Here is a 10,668-nt window from a genome sequence, read left to right as displayed (position 1 = left end):
CAGAGCCTGTGCTCCGCAACGGGAGAGGCCACAAGAGTGAGAGGCCCGCGTACCACAAAAAAAAAAAAAAAAAAAAAGGAGCACAAACTGAACCCAGCACTTCGGAAAATAGGCTGGAGTTACAGTAAAGTTAAAAATACAAATATCCTGCGACCCAACAATCCACCGCCCACGCCACACCACATGCACCCTAGAAAAACTTCTGCACAACTGTTCTAGAAGCCATATATACATATAAATGTTCTTGACAGCCTTTGTCGTAGGAGCCAAAAGTTGGAAACAGTTCAAATGGCCATCAACAGGACAGGAACCCCAAACAATGACAACGACTGAACTACAGGTCCAGGCATCAGCGTGGCTAAGTCTTATGATTATATCGTTGATGAAAACAAACAGGTAAAATGTAATATACACCAAACACTTGCAAAACTAAATGATGTCATTTAAGGATCCCTACACAGCAGTAAACTTGCTATGGACAGAAGAGGGAGGTGGTTTTAAAGCGGAGAACATTCTAAGGCCATGTTCTATTGCTGAATCTGGATGGGGGTTACATGCATGTCCACTTGCTAATTAAAACATATATATATATTTTAATACTCCTGCATATATGCTATATATCAAAATTTCTGATTATCCTCTTAAGAAGGTGCAGTACCACCTATGTCCTGATTAGGAAAGAGGCCTGTTTTTTAAAAAGAAAAGCACATCACAAGCAAACTTTCAAATGTAAAAAATTCAAAGACGTATTCCAAAAGATAGTCCATCAAAGACAGAAAGAATGTTCAATTACAAGGAACCCTAAGTAAAAGTAATAACAGCTCACCAAAGTCTGATTATACCACCATTTTTATAAAAGTCAAAAGATGAAGGCTGATAATTAACGTGGATGTTGGATTCTATGACACATTGGAGGAACTACCATCAAAATAATTAGAAAAGAGGTAACAAATGCAGAGCAAATACCTGATGATGGTTTAGTCACATTTCAAAGGCAAGCTATAAAATTTAAATATGCAAAACTAATACTTTTAATGATTCTTTTATATTTCTTCATCTTTTGCCTTAAAAAAATATATTCAGAGCCTTTACCCAGACCTAAGACTTTCCACTCTGACTGAAACCAAGTACAGAACTCTACAGAAAGTACCAATTATTTCTCTGAATGTCTAAACTCACACTCTAACAGCAAAAAGATTTCTGCTCAGCTGAAGTTTTCTGAAAATGGTCTGCATTTGTTTTTACCAGGAGGCCACTTAAATCTTACCCACTTGTTTAGCTGCAAGGATTGAAACAAAATGTTTGCTTGCAAAACAAACACTGGTTTTAAAATTCTCCACTTGGGCTGCTGGGTAAAACACTTGTTTACTGAAACAAATGTTTTATTTGGAAAATGCCTGCCAGTGTGGACACTTTCCAAGAAATACACCAGGATGTGCTAGGATGGTGATGTCACGCCCTTGATAGAAGTTGGCATTTTAGGGTAACTGCACAAAGTTTACTTTCAGAGAATAGAACAACAATGGGAAAACCAATCTGTTTTTTTAAAAAAATCCAAGGCCTAAAATGCTTTTACTGGGTCATTAAATAGGCCAGTTCAATCCCCCCAAAGCTAATCTCTTTATACAATCAAATTAGTTTTATACATGACATAGTAAGTATTATCATCATCATCATCATCATTATTATTTCAGAGCTAAGCCTCTTCCTTTAGATTCATTCTATGCCTTCTGGCTCCCCTATGTGACATGGCATGAAAAACCATTTCCATCTCTTAATAAGATACGCTAGAACCCTGAAATGCCATTATTAACCACAAAATAGGATTGAGCATAGCCAAGTCTAACTTGAAAACCATCCAAGGAGATTTACTTTCTTAAGTACGGAAAGAAAACATCCCAAAAGATATTCTTGGGACCCTGTGGTTAGTTTCATTACGGAGGCTCCAGTAAACACATTACATTTGACCAAATAAGATTCCGCCCGCCCCCCCCTCAAAAAAGCTTAGGAATTTTCATCAGTATTTTCCTGCTAAGGTTAGGCACACTAAGAAATAAAATAGATCATTTTTATAGTCCATAATAATGGACATTTAAAAAGTACATCCCAAACTTTCAAAAAGTAGATCCCCCATCTTTAAAAAACACTTTGCATATATCCTAGCATATGTATATTTTAATTTATAAACTGTATACTACTCTTAGGCATTATGAAACATATAGAAGAATGCACAATGCAAAGGACTTAATAGACATTTCTCTAAAGAGAACATACTAATGACCAATAAGCACATGAAAAGATGCTCAGTATCATTAGTCATCAGGGAAATGGAAACCAAAGCCGCAAGATACCACTTCAGATCCACTGGGGTGGCTATAATAAAAAAATGGAAAATAACAAGGGCTGGGAAAGATGTGGAGAAATTGGAACCCTCGTATATTGCTACTGGGAACATAAATTGGTAAGCCACTGGGGAGAACAGTTTGGCCGTTCTTCAAAATGTTAAACATGGAGCTACCACATGACCCAGCCATTCCAGTGTTAGGTAAATATTCAACATAGACCCAAAAGAACTGAACACAGGGATTTCCATTGACACTTTTATACCCATGTTCACAGCAGCATTATTCAAAATAGCCAGTGTGGAAACAACCCAAATGTCCATCAGCTGATGAACAGATAAACAAAATGTACTATATACAGACAATATAATAGGATATTATTCAGCCATGAAAAGAAATGAAGTACTAACACATGATATAGCATAGACGAGCTCTGAAAATATTATGCAAAAAAATAAGTCGGACCCGAAAGCACATACATCGTATGATTCCACTCATAAGAAATATCTAGAACGGGCATACGAGACAAAGTAGATTAGAGAGTCAAGATGCACATGGGGAGTTATCCTCAATGGGCGCAGGTTTCTGTTTGGGGTGATGACAAATTTTGGAAATAGACAGCGGTGATGGTTGCACAACACTGTGAATGTAATCAATGCCACTGAATTGTACACTTAAAAATGATCATGATAGCAAATCTTATGTTATATCTTTTTTACCACAATTTTAACTAAAAAAAAAAAAAAAAAGGACAAGCTAAAAATACAATTGAGGTTCTAATATTTTCTTCTCAAATTCCAGTGGGTGACCTGGCATGCTCCAGGGCTGGGTAGAGGCAGAGCTTCCAAAGCCAAAGCAAGAATTAGTGAATTGAATGTGGGATAGAGGGAATATTGGGGAGAGAATAGACGAGAAAGCCTACAGCTCAGGAAGAATTGTATTTTTAATTCCAAAGGAAAGAGGACCCCATTCTGTAGCCTTTGCATAGAACTAAATGCAAACCACCTGTGAGTTCTCACCATCCCTCACTCCACACACTTGCACATCTGAGTCACTGCAAAAACACCAGGAAAACCCTCTTCACTTCTCCTGCAAAGCATCCATTCGGATCTAGCTCACTCGGTGTGAGGGCTGAGGTTCTGCCTTACAAAGCAGACTGTGCTTTTTCCATTGTTTTACCGTCTCAGGTAAGACCCAAGTCCAACATAAAATACTCCTTTTTAAAGCTGTTTTCAAAGTCATTTTCATCACTTTCCCTCCCTTGGGCTCAAGAGGATCAATTATGGGGAAAAGTGACAGGAAACAATAAAAAGATTAACAGCTCAACATCAAGAAGCAACTCTACTGCCTATGCTGGATGTGTCAAATACGAGGCTGGCCCAGAACCAAGGTAATCAAAAGGAAAACACACACGAGTTTGAGGCCTCGGCTGACATTTCAGGAGGCTGAAGGCCCTGTTCAACACAGAAATGACACAGCGGAGGGCACGGTGATGCAGCAAGATGGCTCTGTACCAACACACAGCCCAGAAATATCCTACATTTAGCATCACAGGGTTTCACCATAAGATAGGCACCTGTCGATTGCTGGATTGTTTACTTTAAAAGCTGGACTATTTTTCTAGTAACATGTAAGAACTCAGCTTTAAAAGAAACCTCAAAATTGAGATATGTTAGACTCCCAGGACCATCTGAACTTTCACTTTCTGTAGATTAATGATGGAGCACCATGAATTGACTGCTGCTTTCCCTTGGCAAATCAGCTGAAGCTCATGGCTTCAAGGACAAACATGTTCTAAAACTGCAATACAAAACTGTTGATTCATAGCCTTCAAATCTCTCGAGTGACCGTACCTTATAAAAAATAACTCCGTGACTCTCAAAGTAATCCTTTAGAAAGAGCTCTCGTCTGAAATCTGTATTTCAATACCATCAGAGTGCAAAGGATTCAAAAATCTGCTTCTGTATTCAAAAGACTGCTTCTAGGACCTCCCTGGTGGCGCAGTGGTTAAGAATCTGCCTGCATTGGCAGGGGACACAGGTTCGATCTCCGGTCCGGGAAGATCCCACATGCCGCGGAGCAACTCAGCCCGTGCGCCACAACTACTGAGCCTGCGCTCTAGAGCCCGCGAGCCACAGCTACCGAGCTCGCATGCCACAACTGCTGAAGCCCACGCGCCTGGAGCCCGTGCTCCGCAACAAGAGAAGCCACCGCAATGAGAAGCCCGCGCACCACGACGAAGAGTAGCCCCCGCTCGCCGCAGCTAGAGAAAAGCCTGCGCAGCAACGAAAACCCAATGCAGCCAAAAATGAATAAATAATTTTAAAAAAAAAAAGACTGCTTCTAAACAGAGTTCAGTAAATTATACTGGTGTCGTGCGTGGGTGCAGGATTGTGAATATGTAGAAAAGAAACCATCTTCCAAGTTCTTCGTGAAATTCTAATTGCCTTTACCTGTTATTGCTACCGTAGGAAAACCTTCCACTGGTAATTCAGTCCTACTATGAAATCTTGACTTTTACAAGATAAGTCCTCCAAACGCAGAGAAACATATGAGGATTCTTGTTTAAAAGCGTTCCGTTTTAGTTCCAATGCTGATATTGTTTTCAAAACTCTTTTCTCAAGGCCCTCTAGCATGCTATATGAAAAAAAAGTTGTCAAGCTGGTTTTTAACACATCTTCACAGGACTGGTAAACAAAAGTTTACTAAAGCAGTTTGGAATAAGATAAACTCAGAGCCATTCTGTAAATTTTCTCAAATTCAGCAGCGCTTTTTAAATGGAGGGTTGTTAAACAAGCCACAAATTCCCAAAGCCGTGAGAGAGAAATGAAAGCATCTCTCCTTTGGTAAAACACGAACCCACAGCTTCTTTGGAACTGCAGCTGACATCCTGTTGGACTGAGCAGCTTGAAACCTGTTTTGTGGGTATTATGAGTGAGTGCAAACAGTAATGGGTTGTGAAAATAAGTTTTCTAATGGGGGAAAAAAAGTGAACAGCAATAATGTCTCCAATCTTTCTTGTGAATCTTACCTATTTAACCTTAAAAATCGTTCTATTTACCATGTGATCATTGACATGCTCATAAATTTAGAGGTTCTTGCTCATTTAGAAGTTTTTTGGCTGTTAATACCCATATTTTCATAAATAATAATAAGATACATGTCACTAGGAAAACTAGGACAACAGCAGTAAATACTACCTACCCCTCAGTGTGCATCAAGAGAATACAAAACGTGTACAAAACTCTATACACGCCACAGAGTACACAAAACAAACTCTGGAGACGCTAGAAAATTGTGTAAATTCGATCCTGTAAATTCTCATTTGAGCTCTTTCATTTGACACTCAGAGCTTCCAGAAGACTTTAAAATCTGTGTATCAAGATGCTAGCTATAATGGAAAAGAATATGAGAAAAATATATACATATTATGTATAACTGAGTCACTTTGCTAGACAGAAGAAATTGATACAACATTGTACATCAACTACATTTCAATAGAATTTTTAAAAATAAAAAAAAAATGATGCTAGCCCAATTTCTGGCTTCTTAAAGAAATCTCAAGCAGAAAACTGCCTTTTTCCCCCTGTACTCGTAACTTCACAAATAGCTGCTGAAAAGGCGGTTCTCGGGCAAGGCCATCCTGCAGATGGGCCATCTCTCACCTCTCACATGAGTGCTCTAAGGGTCTGCACTTTATACCATCCTCTCTCACTCACAGTTTCTTGAGTACCTTGGGTTTCATTTTCTGATATTTTTCGAATACTCCCTTATATTCTAAATGAAGTTCAAGGCCTAGATTCCATTGCATAACAACGTGAATGTACTTAACGGTACTGAACTGCACACTTAAAATTGCTGAAGATGGTCCATTTTATGTTATATGTACTTTACCACAATTTTAAAAAACAACAACCCCGACTCCATCATTTTCTACTGTTGTTTTGGTAGGGGTAAGGTAAAAGGTCAACGAGGAAAATACCCCACCATTGGCTTCTGCAGGGAGAGGACGCTGCCCCTCCAACCTCCACGATCAATTGTAATCATTCGTGCCTGCCTGCTAGCCCACCAGACATGTAATAATACGGACATGAGAATTTGTCTCTTTCGGGCTTATAAACAGGAAAGGAAAAACAAGAGCAAATGACAACTTGCAGCCCGAAAATCAGCATCTGGTTTAACTGAAAGTGACAAAATGTTTGCTGCTGCTCAAAAGGACAGACATTTGTTTTTTGTGACGATAAAGCAGTGAGATACACAGATAGACAAGTATTCCTTGAAAAAGGTGTGAACGGCCATCATCTTTTAGAAATCCAACCCTGAATTTCTGACTCTCCATTCTCTCTGAACTGGACTGTTCTCTCTAAACTCTAGACTGGTGTTTAGAGCTTACAGCTGGCCCTGCCTTACCTCTGACCACTCAGCTCCCTTGAAGAGGGCTCCTCCCGAGAACGTTGCCAAATACCATGCCCGGGGTCTGCGTATCCAAAGGTACCGGAAGTGGTCTGCCCAGGGCCCGGATTATTGCATCATCTCGACATACTTCGATGGACGGAATGTGAGTCAGCCCTGAACACAGCACTTCAACCCCAAACCGCCTTCCTACCTAGCAGGGCAGAGTTCTTCTGACCCATCCATCCAGGCTTCCAAACCCGTGCTAAGTTTGGAAAGCAGCAGGTCTTCTGGATATAAAAACAACTGCCAGCATTGCCTATCAATGGCTGTCCGTCAGCTACCAAAACACAAGAACAGGTTGAAACCAACACGTGAAAAGGAAGAACTCTTGCTCTCCTGGGGAGAGACGGGAGGCTCCGGGGAGGTCTCAGGTTGTAGAACAAACTGACGGAGGCACTGGTTCCCCAAGAGGAATCCGTATCAGAGTGGCCTGTAACGCTTCTATAACACACAGCCTGCCAGCCCAGGAGATTCTGATTCAGTGCCTATGGGGTAGGACCCCTTAATCTGTTGAGCCGGGTTTGGGAGCTATTGGGTAAAGTACTTGGGTTACCACAATGCTGATTCAGTAGATTGGCTCTAACTAAAGCCTCAGGAATGACTACCTTCTTGTGCTTTACAAGGAAGGAGGAGAATCTTTGTTTCTTTTTTGTTTCTTTGTTTGTTTTGCTTTTCCTGCATGGCTTGAGGGATCTTAGTTCCCCCACCAGGGATCGAACTTGTACCCCCTGTAGTGGAAGCACAGAGTCCTGACCACTGGACCACCAGGGAATTCCCAGGAGAATTTTGGAATGTATACATAGGTATATAGGTATATATATAAATTCTAATCATGAATGTACCCTAAAATTCGTCCTTTGCCACCAAGTTCAAATTGAGGACCAATAATCCCTTACTTCTATGTAGATGACTCACATCTCTACTTTCAGCCAAGACCCATCCATCTTCCCTGAATCACCTAAACCCAGCTTCCAGTCACAGCTTCCAATTCCACTTCTGAAATCAACCCCTCCATTTACCTTAAACACTGGCTTCCTGTTCCAATTTCTGTTGATAGTACCACCTGCCAAGGCATCTAGATTTAAATCCTCCGTCATCTTGGACGCTTCAGGTCCACATCCAAACACTAGAAAGTACTGTCAATTTTCCGTTTATAATAACTCACGGGACTTCCCTGGTGGCGCAGTGGTTAAGAATCCGCCTGCCAATGCAGGGGACACGGGTTCGAGCCCTGGTCTGGGAAGATCCCACATGCCTCGGAGCAACTAAGCCCGGGCGTCACAACTACAGAGCCTGTGCTCTAGAGCCCATGAGCCACAACTACTGAGCCCGCGTGTCACAACTACTGAAGCCCACGCGCCTAGAGCCCGTGCTCCACAACAAGAGAAGCCACCGCAATGAGAAGTCCAGGCACCGCAGTGAAGAGTAGCCCCCGCTCACCACAGCTAGAGAAAGCCCACGCACAGCAACGCAGACCCAACACAGCCAAAAATAAATAAATGTTTAAAAGAAAACAAATAACTCTCCAAGCATCGCCTTCCAACCAAGTCCCACTGATACAACCCTTGTCCAGGCCCTTGGGTCCCCGTGGCAATAGCCGCTCATGGTCCCTTCCCTCCCACTCCGACCGAACTCACAAGATTAACCTTCCCCAGATCCAACGGTGACCATGTATTTTCCTTGCTCAAAATCCTGTCACAATTCCCCGTTACCTGCAGATGAAGTCCTAACACCAAAAGTGGCCCAGGCATTCAAGGTCTCTAATTGGTCTGTCCCTAAACCTATCATTCAAATGACAAATTTCATACTTGATCCATCTCCAGTAGCAAAGCTGATCCATTCAAATTCCCCAAATGTTCCCTGCAACTTCCTGCCTCGTGGCTTATCTTCCTTCTACCACTAGGAATGTCTTTCTTTCTCTAGCTATTAAAATCGTGTACACCCTGTACGGCCTAAGTTCAAGTTCTACCAACTCCCTCGGGAGCACTTCCTGATGGCTGCCACCTCACAGCTACCCAGGACACGCCCAGCACTGCCACATCTGAGCCTTTGCTAAGTGAGGGTTTGCCCTCTCCCTTTCACCTTCCCTCTCACCCTCTGCCCTCTGCCCCCTCCCTGGAAGTTTCTGAGCACTTAGCAACTGACTTTTCATTGATAGTCAATTGTACACTAGCTGTCTGGAAACATCTCCCTAAAAAAGAGCAAACCCTCATTCTTACACAGAAGCAATACAGGTTCACTGCTAATATTTTAGAGAATAAATACAAGGAAAAGAATGTTTTTAGTCTCTCATTCTACTTCTCAACTCATTTTAACTTTCATCTATGAATCCACCATCTCTTCTTATGCATATAGGCACATATTTTTTCCTGGTGTTTTAATTTAACGCCTAAACTGTTAAACTTCTTATATTTATCATCTAGCTGTAACCACCCCCAACGAAAACATGTTAGACTTCAGTCTTTTCAGGAACATGAACATGCCTCTCTCCACTGTGTAATCTCCACAGTGCTTAAATTAACACAGTTCTAGACAAAATAGGTGGCTAAAATGTTTAAAGCACATGTTCAATGAAAAAAATATTTTGGGGGTAGCAGTGAGTAAACGGTTACAAATGCATTGTCCAAAATAGTCCAAAATAATCTATGTGAAAACCTGCTACACGTAGGCGATTTCTTGAACAGTGCCCCCCAAATTATGTAACACATGTTTTAAATATACAAGAACACACAATATTAAGGACTCTACTGTTAATCCTTTCTTAACTGGTATTTATTCCTTAATTTAACTTGCTTTATAGATCTGATTTATAACTAAAATGAAGATCACCCTACACAGAAATGTTTCATAAATGCAGAAGAAGTTGAGGCGTGGGGAGAAGGGATGGGAGGAAAAAGGAAGTCTGCCACTTCATTTTCTACTTAAATTTTCAATTCATTTCTATAGCAACAGTGCTGATTTGAACCAAGATTTGAAAGTCTCATTATCTCACACAGAAGGAAATCATGCTCCCTAACAGGGTGACCAAATCTAAGATCATGAACGTCTTCATTTTTTTTCAAGTTTCCAGAAAAGTTCTGCATAACTCTGCCATTTTCATTCAAATGCAAGACTATCCAGCGTATGGAACTGGTCCGTTTCCAGCTTCAGCTGTTGTACAGTTCAGGAAAACACCATAAGCAAAAATAAAGACTTTTGCCAGTTGAACTGAATGAAGATCCTCTATCTAGAAAGTAACAGAAAAAGTCCAGTCTACCACCCCAAAGCAGATCAAGCATTATTATTCTTATTCCCATTTTACTGAGAAAACACAGCAAAGTTAAAAAATAAAATAAAAATAGACTAGGGATGGTTAGATCTCCACAAAATTTTTCCTCACAAAATAATCTCCTCTTTTATATATAAATGTAGACTGTGATTCAATTTACCGAAATTCAACTGACCGGTTTTTGCTTCCTATGAATATAGACTCTTTAATGCAAAATGCATCTCAATTTAGTTTTCTTTATCTAGGGTTGCTTTGGAAACAGAAATTTACATTAACTGCTAAGTCAGCTAGCTTTTCGGCTAACTCTTAGGATCTCTCTAGAGGATAACACACCCCTCCTGGCTTCTTGAGTAAAACTCCAGCAGTTTCTTCGGAGCCTGAAGCTTCATGGCTTTCTGGGCCTTGGTTCCGCAGCCCTACCCTGCACTCTGTAACTGAGGTCTCCTGGACCAAACCAGCAGAAGGAAAAGTGTGACAACTCTCCGGAAGGGTGCTCAAGAAGGGTTTGGGGGCTTCCCTGGTGGCGCAGTGGTTGAGAGTCCGCCTGCCGATGCAGGGGACACGGGTTCGTGCCCCGGTCCGGGAAGATCCCACATGCCGCGG

The 10,668-nt window shown here is 41.2% G+C and overlaps 1 protein-coding gene across 2 annotated transcripts in view; it reads right to left on the bottom strand.

Moving 5' to 3' along the window:
- RREB1 (ras responsive element binding protein 1) overlaps positions 1-10,668 on the bottom strand; it is a 124,678-nt gene that overhangs the window by 112,611 nt on the left and 1,399 nt on the right. The window lies entirely within an intron of this gene.

This window comes from Physeter macrocephalus, chromosome 18 (assembly GCF_002837175.3).
Source record: "Physeter macrocephalus isolate SW-GA chromosome 18, ASM283717v5, whole genome shotgun sequence".
NCBI lineage: Eukaryota > Metazoa > Chordata > Mammalia > Artiodactyla > Physeteridae > Physeter > Physeter macrocephalus.
This window is presented reverse-complemented; position numbering and strand designations above follow the sequence as displayed.